Source organism: Rhineura floridana, chromosome 11, assembly GCF_030035675.1.
Source record: "Rhineura floridana isolate rRhiFlo1 chromosome 11, rRhiFlo1.hap2, whole genome shotgun sequence".
NCBI lineage: Eukaryota > Metazoa > Chordata > Lepidosauria > Squamata > Rhineuridae > Rhineura > Rhineura floridana.
This window is the reverse complement of record NC_084490.1, coordinates 19904080-19927290: the sequence shown is the minus strand read 5'-3', so window position 1 is coordinate 19927290 and position 23211 is coordinate 19904080. Positions and strand designations below refer to the sequence as shown.

Sequence of the window (23211 nt, the reverse complement as noted above, 5' to 3'; positions counted from 1 at the left end):
CAAATCTACCTGAATTTAGAAAACTGATGTAAAAGTCTCTGTGGACCCTATTCACCTATTTTTCCTTTGTGTGGGTTTGTAATTCTGATGTCACACTTTTGTATGCCTCCATCCCCACCCCAAGAGCACCCAGGATCTTGAGCTCCCAACACCCCTTGCTGCACCAGTCCCCTGACACTTCACTCCTCCCACTCAGAGGACCCAGGAGTCCTGCACTCCTCCCCTTTATCCCATTCGCCCCCATTCCTTTCCCTGAAGTGAGGACAGATCTCTCTCATTAAAGGCAGCTGGAATCCTGGCACTGGACATTTTCATTCATGTCTATTTTTTCTCCCTTTCTTCCTCATTCCCTTGTTCCCTGCCAGCAAAAGTCGAGCGTCATGAATAGAGAAGGGGTTCTTTTGTTCCTCTGAGCTGTTCAGCTTTCCTGCTGCTGCTAGAAGGGCTCAGCCAAAATGCTCCCCCTCTTGTACTCTCCGTTTTAAACTTCCCAGCCCTAATGACATGGTTGCAGCAGAAGTAGTTGGCTGTGGAAGAGGAAGTGAGGCAAGGGGACACAAGGGTGTGAGAAACAGGCATCTCCCACCCCAGCGGTAGAACATGTGCTTTGCATGCAGAAGGTCCCAGGTTCAATCCCCAACATCTCCAGTAGGGCTGGGAGAGAAGAGAACCCTGCCCGAACCGACAGAGAGCTACTGCCAGTCAGTGTAGACAAGGGTGAGCAAGATGGTCAAATGGTCTGATTCAGTATAAGGCCAGTTCCTATATTCCTCCTAGGCAAAAATTCCTGTATGAATTGCTGACCCCATCCATCCCAGTGTGGCCACAACTGCATCTAGGAATGAGGGTGACTTCTCTGCATAAACAGTTGCCCCCACCTGCCATGGTCTCCTTAATTGTCCCACATCCTCTTTCAGAATAAAACCTCCTGGATTCAGTGGGTGGCTACATACAGGAGCTGGACTGGAACCTAGCAAGGCCCGGTGCTGTAGAGCAGTGGAGGGGGAGATTTCAGGACTTGTAGGTTTTGGTGACGGGAAGGGTGGCAAGGGTTTTTGGTTTTTAAGTTTTTAGGGAAAAGCAGCAACATGATAACTTTATGTAAACATAAACTGCTCCCAACACTGTATTGATTGTAGTGTTATTTATTCTACTCCCAAATTAGTGAATCCAAAGGTCAAAATTAAAATACTGTATGCTCCACTCTCAGGTTTGGGTGTGTGTATTTTGCAAGTCCAGTGATTAAAATTCAAACAGCAATATGTAAGTATCTGAAAGAAACACAATCTGTACATAGACTCTGGCTGTCAACACACTAGTCGCCAGAGCACAGTGTTTCCATTAGCCACACCTGGAAGGGGGGGGGATGATTTGCCAATCAGTTGCAAAATCTCTTTGAAGCTGATTTAAAAAAAAATGCACTCAAGCTGCTCCCACCAGGTTTTACAGTAATAACGGGCAGGGTTTGACTAGTGTGATGTGCCCGTTTTCAGAAGAGAGAGGTGGAGATGCACTGGAAATGGCAGTACAGTGAGTATATTTCTACCCTCAGACATACACTCTTCCCAAAACAGATGAGGGATACTTCCTTGCACTGAACAACTACAAAACTGCACTGGAATCACACCAACTTTTGTAGCTTGCTGCCTATTAACTATGTGCCAGAACAGATGCATATTGAGTTCAAAAAGCCAGGAGGTCTCCTCAATTCATCCCTTCTGCTCCATATTAAATGGTTAATATTGGGGCTTTGAGCATCTCTGGTACATAGAGGCCCTGTCTCAATATAAAGAGTTTATCTTTATTTCTTCTTACTATTATTTATTGTATTTATATACCACCCTTTCTCTCATAGCAACCCAGTTAAACTTGACCCGTCAAGTTCCCTTCCAGCCCAAATGTTTTACGAGTAAGATCTAGAACAGGTACAACTATTGGGACAGGTTTAGAGGAATAAATTGCTGTCTGTGCAGCAAGATGAGTAGGGATAGCAATGGTCAATCAAGAGGGTTTGTATTCAACCAAGTCCTCAGAGTAGACCCATTGAAATTAATGAACCTAAGTTAGTCATATCCATTCAATTCAGTGGGTCTACTCTAAGTAGGACTAGCATTGAATATCACTCAAGGGTTTCCAAGTTATTATTATTAATAATAAATTTATTTATTACCCACCCTTCACCAGCAGATCCCAGGGCAGGTTACAACAATTTAAAATTAATTATTGAAAACAGTTATTCTCTTGTATTCTGTGATGTGCCATGCATAGTAGTGCTATAGAAATGTTGTTGTTGTTGTTATATAATAGTTTAGCTATCAAGACTAGTAGCCTTTATCTCCATTAAATGCTTTTGAGAAGAAACTGTGACCCAGAAATTATTTGCAATTTCTATTGAAGAATTTTAGGCTGGCAACTGTTCCAAAAAGGAAGCAAGGATCAATGAGAACAAACAGTGGATCACTCCAGTTGTCCTTAAAAAATTCTAAAGGACAATTGCTCTCTAGGCTTTGAAGCAAGTATGGGGCAGAAGGAACCCAAAGAGAGTTTGTCTTGATGCAATGAGGGTGGGTTACTGAGCGAAACAGACTTGAGTTCAAGGAAGATATCCTTAGGGTGAATGAAGTGTGTGGATTTTGCATTGCACCAAGGTCTCCCGAGTCCAGGAAAGAATGTTCGAACTCAGGTCAAGATGGCCAGTGATGTTGAGGTGTGGGCTTTAAGTGTGGGCTTTCCTCTGTAGTATGTGCTTTAGCTCACTTGCTTGAGTCACCTGAGGCTCTCTCTGTTCTGCAAGCACTTTGGCATGGCATGATATACCCTTTCTCTTTTACTCTCAGCTGCAGTCTGAATTACACAGTTGAATCTTGTAGGACTGAAGGGTAGAGGACACTACTTTGAGGAAGGATATGTGTGTGTGCGGGGGCAAGGGAGGGCTGCACTTCACGATTCTTGACTCTCCTCCATCTTTTGATCCTATTGAACAAGTTGGGGACAGGCACTGGATCACATTACAAATGGTGGATGGGAAGAAGTTCCAGATGGTTCTGAATGTAGTGCTGGTTGGATTGAAAAGATGATGATGTGTTTCTCTCAGGCAGAGCCAGAGGAGTGGATGGCTTGGGGAAAAGCCCATAACTCGATGAGAGGAAGCAATGCATTGCATACCAAAGGTTCCATATTCAATCTCTGGCATTTCCAAATAGGGTTGGGGAAAACTTCTGCCTGAAATCCTGGAGAGCCGCTGCTAATCAATGCAGATAATACTGCACTGGATAAACTGATGGTCTGACTTGGTATAAGGCAGCTTCCTATCTATGAGGTTTTGCTGGTGTAACACATTGCAGCCCACCCTGAGTCTTTGAAATAGGGTGGGCTATAAATCCACACAAATGATTGCAGTGCTCCCCTACCTGCTAACAATTATGGTCAAAAGATCCAACTCCAAACAGGATTATTTTGCCCCCTCCCCAATTTGGACTAACTAACCTGTCTTGTCTTTCCCTTTGTTCTCATATGGCTTCCCCGGCTCTGAGTGGCTCCTGCACTTCCTTTTAAACTCCTCCCCTCCGTCCCCCAGCGCTTCCCCGACTGCCAACAGAAAGTACCAAATGACAGGTGGGACCTCGCCGTGCAGCGCCCTCTATCGCCTCCCGGGGTGAACTATCACAGCATTTTATTTATTTTTTTACTCCACTTGGTCTCCCATCCGTGCCTATGTGACCAGCTCCCCTGCTCAGCTTCTCACAGCCTTGTGGTGTCTCTCTCCATCCTGTGGAACTATAGGGACAAACCAAAAACCTGTGCATCTTGCTGGTCTTTGGTGACAGGATGTATTATCTTTTTCACGCTCCATTTTGCTTTTCAAATGCCCCCTCTCCATCCATTCTAAGCACCTCTGTGCCAGGGTGGATAACAGCCAAAGAACTGGCATGCCCCTCCCCCGCGGGTCCTCTGCAATCCGGCTGGTTTTCTTTCTGATCAATGCTAAGCGATGGACAATGATATTTACTTACATCTTTTTCAGTGATTTAACATACCTAAATGACCGATGGTCGGGTTTATTTTTTAATTTTTTTCACCTCTCCCCTTCCTCTCTCTCTGGGTCAGTTAGCACCTCTAATTGTGTGGGCACGTTTGGAAAGTGGGGGGGAATGGATTTCTGCAGTCAAGTAAGCTGAGATGGTCAAACTTCACCTTCTCTCTGCAGTGAATTTTCCTTCTTGGCCTTCTCGCGTGGTAATGGGAGAGAGATCATATCCCATTCCGTGGGACAAAACCTCCCCTTTGGCCCACACCCCTTCCTCTTATCTCGGCCACCGCCAAGAAGATTCCCACAGGATCATCGCTCCCAACCCGCTTCTGTCGGAGCCAGGTTGGTGCGTGCCTGCTCGTGTGTGTGTGCACGCGCGCCTCCAATCCCTCCCCCCGAATTGGGAGAATGGATCCGGTGAATCGAGGGATCCGATCCAGGCCTCCCCCCCCCACCTCGAAGAGCCTAGGACTGCAGCGCTGTGCTTCGCCTTCCCTCGTTTTGCAACCTGCCTCTGCCGTGGTGGTGGTGATGTGGTTGTTGGTGTTGAATGCTAATGACCCTCTCTGGTGTGTGTGTGTGTGTGTGCGTATCTGCCTTGCGCGAGAGGGGAAAGGAACAGACGACGTGGTCTTCTCTGCGTTAAGGGAATAAAAATATATCAACCCCTGCCCGCCCGCCTTCTCTTCCCCATGCGCTTCCCTCCACCTCCCCGCCGCGTGTTTTTAGAAAGGTGACCCGGGAAGGGGGGGGGAAGGGAGGGGGTGGTAAGAATAAATAAATAAATAACTCAACTCTCTAAGCGATGCGGAGATTTCTAGGCTCAGGGCCCCTGGGAAAGGCAGCTTGCAAGGAAGAGACTTTGGCTTATTTGTTTATTTGTTGAAATCCCTCCTCGCCGGCGACCATCCGCCAGCTCCGACACCGGTTTCTGCTTTAACTTTGGGATGCAACATGTGTAGCGCGGAAGCCTGCAACAACCTTGAACGGAGACAGACGCGGAGGGGGGGGCGGGAAAAGGCGGGGAGGGGGCGCCTGAGCGGTGAATAAAGATCGGAAAGAAATTTTTGGGAGGGAAGGGGGGAGAGAACGGGGGGGGAGAGAACGGGGGGGGGAGGAGGAAGATGCTGCTGCTGCTGCTTCTCCTCCTGTGGCTGGTTGGATTTAGCGCTCGTTTGATTCCCCGCAGGAGAAAAGGAGATTAAAGAGGGGGAAACAGGAATAAATAAAATTGTTGTTCAAAAAAAACCCAGTAGGAAAAAAAATATTTTTCTCTCCAGACGCGGAGAAATTTTTGCTCCCCTTCAGTTCCCTGGTCTATTCTTTCCTCGGGAGTTGTCATGAAAAGGTAAGAGCGACTCTTTTATTTATTTATTTCGATTCCCTATTCTGAGACAAACGTCCTGGTGTTGTTGTGCAGGATCACGGGCAGAGGGATTTCTTGCTTGAAGGAGCGGGGGTCTTCTTTGGCGCCTCCTCCCCCGCACATTTCGTATTTGTGTGTGAGTTTTAAAAGGAAAGTGACGGGGGTCCTTGTGTCTGCCTCCCCCCAGTCCATACTGATGATCTTGGAGCACCCTGGACTAATGTGTAGCTGTCCGTAGTTGAAGAGAACCCCCCCCCCCGGATTTTATAATTTTTTTCTTTTTTTCGTGCGGGGAAGGATACCAAGATCTAAGTCCAGACTTCTAAAAGCACCTTTTCCTCCCCCCCCCAGTGGGCTGGGTTTGCAGGGGAAATAATAGGGGGTGACACCCCCGTTTCTCCCCCCCCCCCGTGTGTGTATGTGTGTGTACGCTCGCGCGTGATTTGTTTGTGGCATTAATCACCCAGACTGCAAGAGTGTGAGATGCAAAAAAAGGGGGGGGCTTTTTTTGCTGCTGTTTTTTAAAACCTTCCTTGTTATTATTCTGAATTAATTCCAACCTATGAAACTGCAAAAGAATCAGAGAGACAGAGGCATACAGACGTGACTGCAGAAGCAGAGTCTGTAATTTTTGGAGAGAGAAAAAGAAAAGAAAGCAAACTGAAGGGCATCTACCTTTTTCCCGTGGAGAGACAAAAAGATTTGGCCAAGAAAGAGGGGGGCGGAATTCCTTCTTCCCCCTAGAGCGACTTCTTTTTCCTTGTTGTACTGAGCTGCCTCCGTTACAATGGCATAAGGGAAGAGGGGGATGTAGCAGGAGCAGGATCGGGTCCCGCTTGCCCGTGGGAGCGTGGACGGGCCTGGAGGGGCGAGTGGGAGGACTCCCCAGGGAGGCCCTCTGGAAGTGGAGTCTAGGAAGTGGGAGCAGATGGGAGCTGGGAGGACGCACGGGTTCTTTGGCAGGAGAGGAGCGCCTAGTGGTTAGTGGGACTGGGCAGGGCTAAATATGAGCATAAAGGGGTGGGGTGGGAAAGAGAGCCAAGGCTCCTAGGTCTTCTGGGAGGGGCGTGGGGTGGGGTTGACAGCAGAAGGGAGCCCAGAGCCAGGAGCCATTGGATTCTTCAGGAAGGCAGTAGATGATAATGGTTCAAGGGGGGCGAGAAGGCAGACATCTTCAGATCTCTGTAGGGGGCTCAATGAGTAGAGCAACAGAGCCCTCCCCTCCCTCCCCCGTGCAGGGTTCTCCCACCAAGAGAGGAGGGGCGATGGACAATCTGGGGGGTTCCAGTTGTGAAGATTGCAGGATCGCGTCCATTTCCCGCCACACGCCTGGGCCTTAGACGCCACACGCCCGCTGGAACTGGGTCCAGAAGGGTGAGAAGAGACAGAGGCAAGCAGGCCCCCTTTGGCTCTGCTAGAGGCATTCGGTGAGTGGGAGCCGCAGGACAAAGGGAAGCCAACCCCGGCCTGCCTGGATCAGAAGCGGGTGGAGGTGAGCAGCCTGTGAGGATGGAGCGGAGAAAGGGAAGAAGACTTTCCCCCGCGCGGTTTGGCCCAAGATCGTGGAGGGACCACACCTCTCATCAGCAGAAAGGCCGGCCCAGGGATCAAGATGGCAGTTTTTAGGACCAGGAATGACCGAAGAGCTCCCGAGGGAGCCGATACCAAAGGGAGCGAGCAGGAGGGGGGCTTGCAGGTGTGAACAGACATTAAGCGGTGTTGGGGTTCCCGTTTCTATTTCCCACCGGGCGGCAGGCTGGCTGGTGAAGAGGCGACTCTCCTCACAAGCGGGGCTCGTAGGAGGCTTGCCTACACCAGCCTCTTAATAAGGGTTTTGACAGGTAGGATGGGAGTTAGGGGAGGATTTTATTTGTAAGCAGGTGGAAAGCCTGGAATAATGAGCCAGAGAGTGATTTATCCAGCAGTCATTAAAAGAAAAAACCCTGCCGCTTGAAAGCTACAGAAGGACAACAGAATTTCTGTATTCTCCCCCAAAAGGCAAGTGAGTTGGGAATGGATGTCTGCAAGCTCTGGTAGCGTGGGGTGGGAGAGAAGCCAGGGGTCCTGGCAGGTTCAAGCCCTCTCCCCGCTGGCTGAGGAAGCTGCTTCCCCGTTTCTAACCCTAGATCCTTGGTCCTCCGGCTTCCCCGTTCTAAGCCCAGAGGCCGTCCCCCACACTACCCTAAGAGTCCAGATGAGGAGCACACTTGCCTCCCTGCACACCTAGCTAGACCTTGGCTGCATGTGCCTGGGGGAGCCTGCCATTTCTCCCTCTCTCCTTGGCACACACACTCCCCTCCCCACTCCCAGACAGCTGGTTCTGGGCTTGGCCTAGCGCACTTCCATGCTCCCCATGTCATGCACCCCTTTCTCCAAGGGTGGGGTGGGGTGGCGCCTTTGCTGGGCAGGTGGCCCTGACTGAACAGTGAGTGGACTGGAAGCCCGGAGGCTTGGGTGTCCTGGAAGGGCACTGAGGTGACAGAGGTGGAAAGCCACAATGTCCCTGAATTCTATATGGACAGGCTAGGTCATTGTGAATTGAAGCCAGAATGCCTGGCTTTCCCACCATTTCTTGTTCTTCTCAGTTGTGTCTCTTCCAAAGAACCGACAAGGTGATTCCTCTTATGCCCTCCCAGTGCTCAAATTACAGAGGGGTTAGAGGAGGTCCGGCCCTCATAACCCTCCTTAGTTTTAAAAGGCATGATCTGGCTAAAATGGGAGGAGCCAGGAGGCAGAGCTTTTCTCCATGATTCAAGTACTATGCCCTCTCCCCACATGCTGACTTCTGTGCAAGTCTTTTTCATACATAAAGTCTAATGCCAGCCCATGGAAACAGCCGTCCATCTCCTCTGTAACAGAAATAGCAGTGCAGTGTGTGCATGAGGGAGGGAGAAATAAAAGTAATTCAAGGCAGAGAAAAGATGGGGCCAGTGGCTTTAGGAAGCTGCCTTACATGGGGAGATCAGACTATTAGTCCATCTACCCTCCAGGGTCTTTGCCAGAGGGTTATCCTGTCGCCTGCTACCCGGCCTTTTGAGCTGGAGATTAACCAAGGCCCTTCTGCATGCCAAGCATGTGTTCTGCCATTGAGCTTTGATTCCTCAGCAAGGAAGAGAGAGGCTTGGCTGGAGCATGCAGATCCTGCAACCACTTGCATGCCAAGCAAGGGTGAGGCAGTAAGCTAAGATGGCAATATCTCTGATGCTAGAGGGCGCTATTTCCTGCAGAGCAGTAAGGCAGGTGCTGTATCACAGGGAGAAAGATGGGAACCCTTATAGGGCACTGCCCCGTCGGTGTGTGTGTGTTGGTGTGTGTGTGCTCCATTCAGGATTCCCTTTTCTCTGTCCTGTTTCCTCCTTATCTTCTGGATATTCTTCTCTAAAATGTTCTTCCCAGGCTTCATGCACAGTCAGAATGACCTGTGGAACTCATTGTCACAGGATTCTGCAAATAGGTAGGGATGCAAACTAGTTGTGGTTGTTTCTTAGAGAATAATGGAGGGTGGGATTGGATTGATACCACCCAACAAGGATTGTTATGGGAGCCACCTTCTTGCTGAAGATGTCTGTAAAACTGAATGCAAGGCAGAGGATAACATCATCAATACTACTGTGGTTTCCACAGGAAACAATGTTGCCAACGTATGTGTGTGTGTGGAATCCCTAAGGTGATGGTGGTTTTTGCAGAAGGATGTGTGAGCTCCTTCTATTCTCATCCCTTCTTCAGCTCAGTTTCTTTTGTGGGTGGGTGTTTTGCTATGGCCTGCAGGTTGAACTCCGGCTGGCTAGCCCACCTTCAATCTTTTGTGCAATCTCAGGGGCCGGCTGTGGTTGCCAGTCACAAATATGTTTCTGCCCACTTTTTCCTAGGATTGGAAATGGGGCCACACAGTGGGCTCTGCAGCTGTGGGGGCTGAAGCAACATTTTCCTTGCCGGAATCTGGATACTAGGTTCAGATGGATCATTGGTATGGCCCAGTATGATGGTGACTATGATCTTTGAGTGTGTGTCTCTCTGTCTGTGAAATCTACGCTTGAGACGCCACATTGCTGGGTGTGTAGCATTGGAAAGCGTGCTTCTTTTCATGTGTCTGCTTTTCACACATGGAGGCTGGCCTTTCACATGTGTGATTGCTAGCATCTTACAAAGCAGGTGTGTCCTTGGCTGTACCAGTGGCTGTTTCTCCTTTCTGACTGTGCATGTGTGTCAATGATCCTCTTTGCTGCTGTTTTGGGTGCATCAAAGGCTGCCTCTTCACTGATCACTGTACTGGGGAGGGGGGTATAAAATCTCACCCACTGTGTGTACCTGTATCAGAGGCTGTTTCTCCTCTTTGTGCACACGGCTTGTTCTCTTCCCTCTGATTGTGCGTGTGGATCAGTCTCTGCCCTCTTACTGTCTGTTTTGCTGATTGCCTCCTCTCTTGACTTTGCGTGTTGCTCGGCTGACTCTTCTGGCATGAGGATAACCCAGTATAAATTACTATCTCTCTTCAGGCTGTGGCGTGTTTGTGCCTGTTTTAGTGAGTATTCCTCTCCTACAAGAATGTGTAACAAGGCAAATAGCCCCCTTCCTGATTGCCAGTATTGTTTAGCATGCAGGGGCTGGGCATAGTTCACCCTCCACCCCCAGCTCAGCCACCAGTTCACTCAGTGGCCTTGGACAAATAAGTCTCAGCCATTCACAGCATGGCAATATTGGTCACCTTCCTCTAAAAGACGGACCAGATAAGAATGGTGAAGCACATTTGCCCTGTTGGCCCACTGCAGACAGCATTAGGAACATAAGAAGCTGCATTATACCGAGTCGGACCTTTGGTCCATCTGGCTCGGTTTGTTTACACTGACTGGCAGCAGCTCCCCAAGGTTTCGGACGGGTCTTTTCCAGCCTTTCCTGGAGATGCCAGGAATTGAACCTGGGATCTCCTGCATGCAAAACATGTGGTCTGCCACTGAGCTATGGCCTTTCCCATATTCATCCTTGTGTTGTGGCCACTGTCTCTCCCACTTGAGAAAGAGACCAGGTGTGTGGTCCCTGACTGTCCCTCTCACCAAGCACACAGTCAGAATAGCTGTCTCTAGCTTCCTGCCACCTGTGGATTTTTCTCATCGGTTATTTCTCCCCTTAAGAGGTGTTGGCTGGTAGTGGAGCCTCCTAGCAACAGATTAGCTGGTTTGGGTGTGGTCAGGGAGAGATGCAGAGGCACAAAGCAAATTGTGCTGCACAGATTTAATGCTTACAGTTCATTAAATGGGCTTACAGAATTGCTAAAGAAATGTTAAATAGGACTACTAATAATAGTAGCAACAGTAGTAATACTAATAATACTACTACTAGTGTGAACTTGTATGAGGATACACAACCAGGAGGGTGTGTAATAGAGTTCTCTGAATTCAGTGGAGACTGGTAAAACACGGCTACCGCCTGGAATGTGATAATATTGCCCTTCCACTTGTATTCCCATATTTCCCCCAAAATACACCATTAAATTGCTACACATTTGCATAGCGAATCTATCTGTCCTTAAACACCCCTTTAGTGCTATTTGCAAGCCTTAAAATAGAACCAGTAGTTTGCCCACACAATATGGTAAGTTTTCATCAAATGTACGTCTAAGCAATGTAGCTGCATCCTTTTAACTAATAATGCACATACACCTTGTGGTTAGTGTGAGTTGAATGGAGAATGTGCATGAACCTTGGCTACTGTGCACATTCACTAGATGTTGTAGAGAATGTACTAAATGAAGAGCATGAATAGGGAATTTTGCACATTGCCTGGTCAATGTGCAACGTCTCTTAAGTGATGCTAGGGAATGTGTACAAACTTGACAAGATCTTTCACACACTGACTGGTTACAGCATATTCTGCACTTGGAAAATATGCACATTCTCTGGTCAGATGTGAAATTTTCATACTCTTTAGTATCCCTTGGAGGGTTATAAATAATGACTGGCTGGTGTGCACAATTCCCTGTTTGTACAGTCCAGATATTCTCCATGGAATGTGTATGGAATGTGCACAGTTGCCAGTAGTTTGTCATGCACATTTGCCCATGTTAACCATATATCCTGAAATATAGGTGCTTTTGTGAGTAGAGCTCTGGTCTGCATCGACATATCTTTTCCTGTGGTTGCTAGTGAATTTTAGATACATGATTTCTTATTGTTCCTTCTTGCAATCGCCACAATTCCTTTAAGTGTATCACTGTATCTATTCCCTAGTGCAAATATGGACTAGTTATGTGCTTTTAGGGTGTTGCTTCATGTTCACTCTCTTTCAAGGCAATGTTGCCATCCTATACTGTGTGTAATGACATTATTATAATTCTACCCTGTGGCTACATAGCCTCTGGCTACATCTTTTAAGACAGGGGTGGGGAAACTCCCACAGCATGACCACTGGCCATGCTGACTGGGGCTGATGTGAGTTGGGAGCCCAACAACTTATGGAGGGTCACAGGTTCCTTAGTCTCCTTTTAAGATAAGCACACTAGTATAAATACCTACAGTATATATCCATTATGTCATTGTACTAACAAATCAGTAAACACAGTAGCAATATCCTCCTTCACACTGTACTTATGCAAATTAACATGGCTACAGATAATGCACAGACACTTAGCCCATGTCACTGGGTTTTGCTGCCACAAATACACTTTAATGTAGGACTTTAAATAGTTCCTGTGAGGAGATAGTTTTCACACTGTACCATCTGATTGCACCAACATGATAATGTGCTTTTAGATAATACCTGCCCGATTTCACATTCTTCAGCTCCATATAAAAAATCTGTCTACAAGTCAGTAAGCCCTAGGGAGGGCCATAGCTCAGTGGTAGAACACCTGCTTTGCATGCTGAAGATCCCAGGTTAGTCCTCAGCATCTCCAGGTAGGGCAGAGAAAGATTTATGTCTGAAAAGCAATACTGCCAGTCAGTGAAGGCAAAACTGAGCTAGATCGACCAATGGTCTGACTCAGAATATGGTAGCTTCCTATGTTCACTTTCTTATGTTTGCAACCCCACAGCCAACACTGCTGTGCGCTAAACCACACCAAACTGCAACTAATGGACTATCATGGTGTACAATACTTACACATGTATTCTTTAATTGTTGGCCCTGTTTCTCACACATGTCATCATAAGTACCATTTTACTCTTTAGCTTCACATTGCTACAGAGTAGTGTGCCTGCCCTTTAATGTCCAGGTCCAAATAAAGGAAACTGTCATTCCCCACCCCCCAGACAGATTCTCTGACTGTAGCTGCCAATATTGATCTTGTCTATGCAGCCCATCCTATTGGAATGCTCATCCAGATCAGTGGTACAGTTTGTCACAGACACACTTGCACCCAAGTGAAAATCTTCTCTGGTTGTAATGTTTTTGTGTTGTACATAGGGATCGCATATACACATTAATTCAGACTGCAAACAAATACCTTTGGCATGGGCATACTTTTCAGACTATACACCCATTCAGAAAGAGATGCTGTGATTGTAAACAGCTGTATAAGAGACAGTGACTCCTTTCAATATTCTCTGCCCACTCTCCTATGCATATCATCCATGGTACTGTTCACTAATATCCTTCTTCAACTCAACCTACAGGTCCTTTCTGGCAGTGCCGAGCTGCTTCTCACCCACCGTCAGCTACTTTTTTCATATATGCTGTTACTGTGTTCATTCATACCCTCTCTCATTTATCTCTTGCTGCCATCGGTCCCCACCTGTTCCTTCCTGTAAAAACCAGAGGATTCTGGGACAATTGCCGACCCACCCCTTCCTCCAGATGCTCCAGTTACCAGATCAAGCCACTAATGGACACTTATGACCCCCCCTCCGCTCCAGTGGAGATTAAAGAGCATGTGAGCTCCACAGAACTGCCCGGCACAGCTGGGCTAGCAAAAGTGGCCTGTTGTCTGGGTTCCAGGAAACAGAGGTGATCCAGCATGAGGCCAAGGTTTAGCAGCTTTGCTTGAAATCTCTGCACACACCAAAACAGCTGGGAAAGGGCCTTGCCAATGGAGGGGAGGAACGAAAGGGAGTTTGGGAGCAGCCATTGGGCAGGGATCCTCATTTACCTGGTATTGAGAGCCAAATGCCTTAAATTAAGACTGGAGCAGTTTAAGGCAGCTGGGTTGTTGGGAGTGCAGGCACCTAAGGATTTGGTTTGAGCTTGGCCTCATCAAGAGTTCAGCCCCAGCATTTCTTTTCAGTGCCAGAGACCAGTCCTGGCAGCTGTGCACTAAGCATCATGAGCATGTACAGAGTGTTTCTCCTCCCTCAGCACCCACAGCCCCTACCCCATCTGGCATTCTAGGTCCTGAGAGTGTTGCTTCTAGGCAGATTCAGGCCACAAACATCTCCCCTATTAGAAATTAATCACTTAGGAGAATCAATCAATCGATCAATCAGTCAATCAATCAGTTTATTCGACCACTTGGTCAGCATAACTTAGGAGAAGGATTTGGTTTTCCAAAATGACAGATACTGGGGCTCAAGCCTCTTGTCAGATTCTGAGTCAGAGGCAGCAGCCTAACTACAATTTGGCTATGATTATGTAACTGAAATGCACTCTGCACATGCCCTATTGTTACTTTACAACTTGAATACAGAAACCATGGCTAAGCCCTGTCTCACTTTAAATGGGGATGGGTGAGAGGTGTAGCTCTGGATAAAAGTAGAGGGATAGAACTAGGAAGGAAAAGCCCAACATGAAGGTGGGGGGAGGAGTATTAACCTGGGATTATGAGGCTCCAGCAGACAGATATTTTGTGTGCGCAAGTCTCGAGTGTGTGTGTGTGTGTGTGTCCGCGCGTGTGGTTTCCAAATTAATTACAGGCAGAGAAGAGCCTGTGAGTGTCACTTGATGGGATTAAGGGTTTGTGGGAGGCATTAAATTGACGCATGAAACCCTGGACCCCCTCACCTCCTGTCTGGCCTTGGGAACCTGGTGATTGGTTCCTCTTGGCTAGTAACTCTCCTCCCTCAGTTCCCTTCCCCTGCAGCCTGTCTTGGTCCCCCACTTTTCCTCCCTCCTCCCAAACCTGTCTTGATGCAGGGGATTTTGCTCCTGCAGGCAGCTGGCAGGTGGAAATGAAACCTGCCGACTTTGATTAAACCTCTCTGAGGCGTGTGTGTCTCACCGGTGCAGAGTGTCTAAAAGGGAAGTAGGGCCTGATGATCCCAGCCTTACCTTCCCGCACCCCCAAATTAGAATGCCTCACAACTTTACCCTCTGGATTTTTTTAGTTAGAAAAAAGCAGTGAATAAGGGGGACATGATAGACCTTTATTAATATGCATGGATTGTGGAGGAAGTGATAGAGAAGTGCTTCTCACTCTCCCCTAACTTGGGGGTCACCCAATTACATTTGGTGGAAGACTTAGGATAGGCAACAGAAAGAGCCTTCTTCATGCAGTGCATAATTAACCTGTAGAATTCATTGTCACAAAAGGTGCTGGCAGTGGGTTTGGATGGCTTTAAAAGGGGATTAGACGAATTAATAGATGGTAGGCTTCATGGCTAATAGCCATTGATAGACCTAAGCCAAACCTTCAGCTTCAAAGGCAGTGTACTTGCCACTTAATGCCAGTTGCTGAGGAGAATAAATATGATGAAGCCCAGGGCTTCCTAGAAACATCTGGCTGGCCACTGTGGGAAATGCGATACTGGACTAAGTGGCCTTTGGTCTGAGCCAGTGGAGATCCATTCCTTGCTAACAGAATCATAGCGTTAGGAGTGCGGCCAAAAGGACATCTAATCCACATACACACAATAAAGAAAAACTAAGTTTTGCCTGATGTGGCAACCGGACTCATCCACCCAATCATGCTAAAGGGGATGTAATGGGACTGGTCTCTGCACCACCCAACATCCTGAAGTTCATTGCAATAATGCCTGTTCCATGGAGCCTCACCCCAGAACAAGGATGCCCACTGAACCTACCCCACAGGCCCACACACTATTCTAGCCTTGCCCCACACCCAAATGAGGGCATCTTTCTACCCAATACTGTATAAGGATCCAAAATCTCAGCCCTGCTGAGATTCTTTAACTCTGGGGTGGGGAACGCGCAGCCCTAATTGTATGCAGCCCTTAGAGATGGAGTGGCAGAGGGAGGGAGGGAGAGGAGGGCTATACAAGGTTGGGATGTTACTCACTCTCCCTACTTTGGCTCTGGCTCCAGTGGCTCCACCAAGTATTGGCCATGGACCCCTAACTGATTTTTCCCATGGGCCCTTCACATTGCTCTAACTAGAGGTTCCAGACAACTGAGCCTGGGTCTTATGTGTACCACTGAGCTATGGCTCCTATCATGTCTTTTGGACTGAACAGCCCTCCCCTCAACCTCTATCTTCTGTCCCGACTGTTCCTGAGCTCTGGTGATGCTGCCTGTCAGACAAAGAAGGGGATGCATCTCAGAAACAGAGTGGAATCCCCATACCAGACTCAGCTGCAATTCACAACAAACACAGGGGATTAAACAAGGTATTTGAAAGCTTTTACTGATGATGACACTGTCATCCTCCTACTTTGAGGTGGTTTGGGGCGTTGACTTCATTCCTCCAACACACTAGCATCAGTTGTGCTCCTTGTCATGCCAGCAAATAGAGTGAGTTTCACCAAGCAAATGTCCCTACACTATCCCAGCTGTTCTTCAGCACTGAGCAAGGGATCCCTGTGTACACAACTCCCGCCCCAAGGGTAGATGTAGAAGCCCCGCCCCATCAAGCAACCGTAGGGGTTCCCTTTGTATATAGAAACCCAGCTTAGAGGAAGCAGTCCAGTCAATGCATCCAGCTGCCTCCACCCCAGAAGCAGCTGCAATCTTGGTAGCAGGGAAGGGAGAGACTGCTGTCCAAACAGCTGCCCTGCCCTAGAGGAGGCTACCTCTTTTAGTCTCAGGCCAGAGCTAGCTGTCCGCCAGGGGCGTGCAGAGGCTGTTTGCCCTGGTGTGTGGCATCCACTGAGCAATGTCAAAACCCGGGGGCCATGTTCGCTTCTGTGTTCCTCTAACTGAGACGCGCACAGGAAATAAAAAGCGAGAAAAAGGACAAAAACGCAGCACGACTCGGGGCCCCGAGGGGAGAGAAAGAAAAGGCAGGAAAATCAATAACTCTGGCAAGAACCAACGAGAGAGGGGAGAGGAGGAAGAAAAGAAAAAGAAGGGAAAGCTCATTGAGAGAATGGTGAGAAGAGGCCGGGCGAGCAAAGGGGGAGCAGGAGTGCTAGAGCAAATGGGGGCTGCAAATTAGGGAAGCCTCTTGTGGCCTTTGGGAGGATGCGGCATGCAGGCAAAAGAGCCAGCAAGAGCCAGCCTGCCTTTATGTGGTGTGAGTGTAAACATAGGAACTAGCTGCAAGTGTGTTATTGCACATGTGTTTATTGAAGGACCGAGACTGTGTACCTTCTATGGGCTGCTCTGCACGTTAGTGAATTTCCTACATGCAGGTGACATATTCATTCCAACACAGAATAACTTCTCTGTAAGAATTTCTTCTTATGATTTATTATATATTTATCTTGTTCTTCCTCTAAAGAGCTCAGAGTGGTGTATACGGTTCTTCTCTCCCCTGTGTTATCCTCACAACAACCCTGTGAGATAGTGGAAAAGGGGGAGACTGGCACAGGGTCTATGAGTTTCATGGCTAAATGGGGATTTGAACCCAGGTCTCCTGGGTCCTAGTCTTAACATTCTAATCACTCCACCACCCTAGCCCTTCACCCTTCATATTTTGTCAGATATTTATTTATTTATTATTTGATTTATATCCCACCCTTCCTCCCAGCAGGAGCCCAGATATGAAGGAGCCTTGGGATTTAGGGAAAGAGTTTGGTGTGCTTTACTGAGCACAGCCCTTTCTTCCTATTCTCCATGCGGTTGCGTTGTACGCTGCCCACTACTAATAATTTAGGACTTGGCAATCTACATTGCTTTCACAGATAATTTTGTGAGGAAGCACATTATTAGTATTCCCATTTTACAGGTGGAGTAAATGGGACTGCAAGAAGACAACTTCTCCAAAGTTGTACTAGCACTCCATGGCAGAGGAGCCTCTTGAACCAACTCTCTAACCACTCGGCCTGCGTATGTCTTCCCTCCCTTCCCTCTCCCTCCTGTTCCCCTTTGGGGTCTGCGAGTTGGCATGGCCCCCACACCTGTTCCTGAGGGTGGTAGGATGACAGGAGTAGAAGGGGGGAAGGTTTGCACAAGGCCCTGATGAGCCGCGCAGAGTGCTGGCTTTTGATTGCACTCCCAGGAATAGAAACACTTCTGTGATTGCGGAAATTACTGTCTCCTCAGCAAAGAGGCACAGGGGATATGGGCTTAACCTCCTCTTTTCCAGCTGGGATCACACTTGTAGGCCCTTTACCCTGGTGTTGGGCCTTGTTCTCATGTGGCCCCAGGACAGACAAAGGAAGCCCGTGTGGTTCAATATTCACAAGTGGTGAACTTGTGGGTCTACATAAATTGCACATTGTCTGCAAAGAAACATATGTATGTTAGCTTGCCTGAGTGCTGTTAACATTAGGGCTTTTGTCTATGTTGCATTTTTTTTAAACTCTGGTATGTAAACCAAAAAGTAATTGGTCTGTTTACTAGTAGATATCTGCAAGCCTATCTCTAAGCAGGGTCACCTAAGGGAACAGAAGTCCACACTAGCAGAGGCAATCACAAGCCTACCTCTAGTATTATGTGGGGAAAGAAGGCAACTATCCTGGGATACAACTAGTATTCTCTGCAGTGATTACTACAGCATACTGGATGTTCAAGTTTTTTGGTGTGGCCATCAAAATATTTCCCAGGAGATTTATTGCTAGTGAAATGTTCCATGTGTATGTATAGAGAAGGGCCATAGCTCATTGCGAGAGTATCTGGTTTTGCATGCAGGTATGCATTTACATTATGTTAGCTGTGCACCCTTATTATACATGTGGCTTTGTGGAACATTGTGTGTGGTGCTAATGTAGGATTATATATTACAGTCTTGGCACAGGGAAAGGTATCAGTAGAGACCTTATCCTGGTCTGCATCTGTGTTGGATTTGTTTTTAGTTTTTTAAAAAATATGTTTTTAAGATGTTTTAAATAAGTTTTTAAAGGTGTTTTTTTTTAAGATGTTTTAAGTGTTGTTTGCCACCCTGGCCTCCTGCTGAGAGGAGGGGTGGGATATAAATTTTAATAATAAATAATAATGTATTTACATAAGCACATCTATACTCTCTCTTTGTCCTCTAAAGCAGAGGAGACAGGATGTTTGCAGCCAGTGAGCTAAAGATCACACTTATATGATCCAAATTAGTTAACACAAATTGCTTCCATACCTGCCCTTTTCTCTGGAACTGCCATCCTTTGTTTACTCACTTTTTACAAAGCATCCAGATACCTTTGTTTTCCTGTTGTTTTACCATGGTTTTTTCAGGTCTGATTTGTTGTTGTTGTTGTTGTTGTTATTGGTAATAAAACCTCACTGGAGCAGCTGCCAATCTCGTCTCTCAGGCAAAGCGCTACTGAGGCTTTTTAGCAGCAGTGGCTGCTTGGTTGGAGCAGAGCTAAGGAGCTGTCTGCTGCAGCTTACCTGGGCAGAGCTGGGGCAGGACTGGGCATGGGAAAGGATGGGCTGTGCAGATGCACGTGCAAAACCAATCTCATGTTCTTGCTGATGCATTTATGTAGCTCTGACTTCTCTCTGCCCCGGCTTCATCCAGCGACAGGACAGGAGAACAGCTCTGTGGCTCTACACCACCACACTCGCTGTTACTGCTTTTATGGCAGGGGTAGGGACCCTGTGGCCCTCCAGAGTTGCTGGACTCCAACTCCCATCATCCCTGGCCAATGTCCACACTGGCTGAGCCTGATAGAAGTCAACAACATCTGGAGGACCATGCGTTCCCCACCTGTTTTAAGTCCTTCTTTGCCTTTAATTAAATGCTTCCTACTTACAGGTTCATCCTGTTTTATTGCTTCCTGATGGGCATGGGATCAGATTAAAAATAAATAGCCTCTTAACTGCCCCTTGATTTGGTCTCTTTGATTTGCCCCAGTATTAATGTCTGTTCTTTGGATTGGGTGGGGGGAGGCTTTATATATAGTCATTTCACTATGAAAATGCAACAAAAAATGGAGGAAATCAGTAATTAAGCCTCCCCCCATCAGAACAGAATCTGACACTAAAGCAAATCAGAAAGGCTATTCAAGGGACAATTAAGAGGCTATTCATCATTAACCCCCCCCATCAGCAATCAACAGGAAAAAATAAAATAGGCTGAAGCTACAAAGAGGAAACCTTTAATTAATGTTCATAGGGATATGGAACCTGTGACCCTCCAGAGATTGATGGACTACAACTCCCATTATCCCTGATCATTGTTCCTGTTGACTAGGGCTTATGGGAGCTGGGAGTCCAACAATATGTAGAGGGCCACAGGTTCCACATCCATGCTCTAGTGAATGAGATTTACTGGTGAGTAAACATTATGGGAGGATCTTAACCATCAGGAAGTACATAATACAGTACTATCTTTCGCTGATATTTTGCTACTCCGCTTGTCTACAGCAGAGGAAGAGTGGTGCTGTTGCCCTCCCAATGGCTGCAGCTTACCATGATGGGGCAGTGCAGGGTGGTGACAAGGTTGGGGCTGCGTGGGTGCACCAGTACCACCAATCTGGCACTGCCCTCAGTGTACCTGTGCAACCCATCCTGCCCTGCCCCGCCTTCTCCCATTAAGCAGCAGCAACACTGCTGCTGGGTTGGCCCCAATGCGGCAGCTGCTCCTGGATGGAGCAGCAGGGCCCACATCATCAGTTAGCCTGAGGGACCAGCTGTCATTTGGTTCATGATGTAACTTTAACAACTGGCCTGAGTTGGCCTGTTTTCTATTTCCCTCCCTATCTTTTTTTGTGTCATTCTTTTAGATGGTAAGCCTTATTTCTAATCAGTGATTAGTACATTTTGCGCCCTTGTAAAATAATATCATTAAGTATCTTTGTGGAAACTCTGTTTTACTTCTGCTTCCATCTAATGGTGGAAAAGCAGTGTCTCAGCTACCCTAATGGGCCCTAGCATGTGAGCAACCTCAAAATAATGACCATTCCTTGGCTCTCTTTTGCAATAATGTAGATTAGCATGGACATTCTACGTATTTATTTATTAGATGTAAACCCCACCCTTCTTCCCAGTAGGAGTATTGGAACAGTGGCAGGAAGACACCTCGTTTCACCACATTTTAAACCCCAGCAATTATGCCGGCAAAAAAGGCGGCTGAGATGAAAGATGAACAGTCTGTGTGCAGTGAATTAGATTGTACTTTGCATATATGAAATGTTACTGCTTAGCGGCACTGTTATGTGTTTGCACATATACCTCCTCAGGAAACTGTTGGATGTCATGTGTTGTGTGAAAATACAGTGTGCATTTGTGTGTTAATATCATGTGCGGTTATAATTTGGTTTGTCATCTGATTAGTTGTGATGTGTTAGGAAGTTAGCATAAATGTACGGAAAGTTCCCTGACAAGTTGTGTACATGGAAGCATAAAGTGTTCTTATTTAGTTGAGCATTTCCAAACTGTGAATTAGCATTATCTGACCTGTTCCATCCCAGCTTGTTTTAAGGCTTTGGTTTCTATTTTAGTTTTTATGGTAATTATTTACTGTTTTATTGGGAGTTTTATAACCGTGTAATATGTGGTATTTGTGACTGTAAGTAGCCTGGAGCAGTTATGCTGAGACAGGATATATATTTAATGAAGAGCAATATTAATGTGCACTAGCATCAATGCTTGGTTGCATGCTCCATGGGTGCCTGCCTGCAAAGAACTCCACTGCTGTTTTTTGAAGGCAATATTTGGGTGTTTAGAAAGCTTCACTATATATTTAGTTATTGTCTGACACGTGTATAACATGTTTTATGTGCAGAATTCCTGATGTTTTTATCATTCCCACCAAAACCCTGTGAGCAGCACTGCATATACAACTTAATCCTGGTGCTTACCATCATCTGTGCTTCACCTACTGCTCTTTGCTACTGCTCCTCCTCCCCAGCTTCCGCTGTGGGGAGTGTCTCACTCTTGCAGTTTCAGAGCTGTCATCTTCACCCATAAAATAAGACAGAGTGTGCTTAGCTATCCTGGCACATGGAGTGTGTGAGGCTCACTCTGTCCCCCTTCAAACTTCAGAGCTATGGTCTCCAATCCAAGGGGGGAAAGGGAGGGAGAAAGAGAGGGAGTGTCCCATAGGCTAAACACTGCCCTATCAGTATTCCCCTTGCAAATGTTATATGGCCAATAACTCTTTAGGATAAGCATGGCAGTTAAGAATATGACTATATGCGCCTTTATCCCTGCAGCAGTGCGTGTGTATGTGTGCGCATGCACTTGACTTGTTGCCCAATGGTCATTGGGAAAGTGGATATCAAAGCCTACCTACGAGGTAGATCCACTTGACAGATTAGAAAACTGAGGAAAAAACTGACTTGCCCAGAGAGTCCTTGTCTAAGTGAGAACAAGCTCAGGACTCCTGAGTCCAGCTGTCTGACCACTGGACCACACAGGCTGGTGTGTGCGGCTTTCTCTTTGGATCAGAGGGTGATTTTTTCTTCGGCTACAAAATATTTCCATCACACTTTTCCATTTATAATGCTCAGGACAGCTCACACAATTTAAAACGAGATCATAAAGACAAAACTAAACAACAAACAATAAATATATAACAAATAAATAAATAACAAATAACCAGGATAACCCCAGTTGTATCCGTCAGTACATTAGCAGGGTGGGGCTTCATGAGCAGGCAGGGGTTCTGTTTGTGTTACAGGGTGCTGATGGAGATGGGGTGGGATGTGCATATTTGCAGAATTTGCATTTGCTGCATCGTTGCAGTGCAGGGAGCCAGTGTCTCTGTGTGTTCTTGTATTTGTATAGTCATCTGCAGTGTGTGAGGCTCTATGTTATGTTTGTGTCTACCTACAGAGTGTGCTTCTCTCTCACTTTCTCCTCCCTGCCACTAGGCATTGGCATCTGCTGCCAAGGCTCTATCCATCCCAGTGCATGCTGTCTTGGTGCCAATTGGTCTGCCTGCTGGTATCACAGCTTCTCAGGTAGATCAGAGCTTGGAGAAGATGGGGATGATGAGCAAGATCTATGCCAAGGATATGTATAATGTTCACTTGATAGCAAACACCTTCTAGGAATTATCCCTACATTTCTGCCCAGCTCAGCAGCTGCTAGATGCCTCCTTCAAATAGCTTGCCCTAGGGAGGCAACTGATCATCATACTATTGCCAGGATTACAAACAGGTGTGGGAGAAACAAGCATGTTCCTCTCAGGATGGAGATCTGTGCACTGGTAGTGAGGGTGTCAGACCCCTGTACAGACCTCAGTCAGGTAGCTTGCATGTGGACAACTTCCAGTAGGGTGGTGGCAAGTCACAGTTGGAAACAGATCTCTCTTGGGTTTGTGGCAAACAGGTACGTTCAGGATATGATTTCCAAGTCCTACCTGAGTCCTGGGATACTGTCCATGGAACAAGAAGTATGAGGTGATGAGCAGCATGGAGGTGTGTGTGGATGTGTACACCTTGGGACTCAACCACTGGTGTCAAGAAATGCCCATTCAAACAAGGAAGGAGAGTAATTGGGACTCAGAAGCCCAGAGAGATGAAACAGACAGCCACGTGGTGCTTTCAGTTCAGGGTCAGTTTATTATCTGGGCTCTGGATGAGATTGGTGTCCTGAGTAGGACCACTAAGGAATGCTCAGCCTGTGTGGTACAGAACATAAAAGGATGGGCCAAGGAGGTGATCAATGCCTCTTT

General features: G+C 47.1%; 1 protein-coding gene across 1 annotated transcript in view; it reads left to right on the top strand.

Moving 5' to 3' along the window:
• Positions 1 to 5231: 5231 nt before the first annotated feature.
• Positions 5232 to 23211, top strand: part of GRIN2D (glutamate ionotropic receptor NMDA type subunit 2D) — a 54976-nt gene continuing 36996 nt past the window's right edge. Inside the window, exon 1 of the mRNA XM_061589082.1 lies at positions 5232 to 5378. The gene's annotated coding sequence lies outside the window, so the exon portion shown is untranslated. The remainder of the gene's footprint in view (positions 5379 to 23211) is intronic.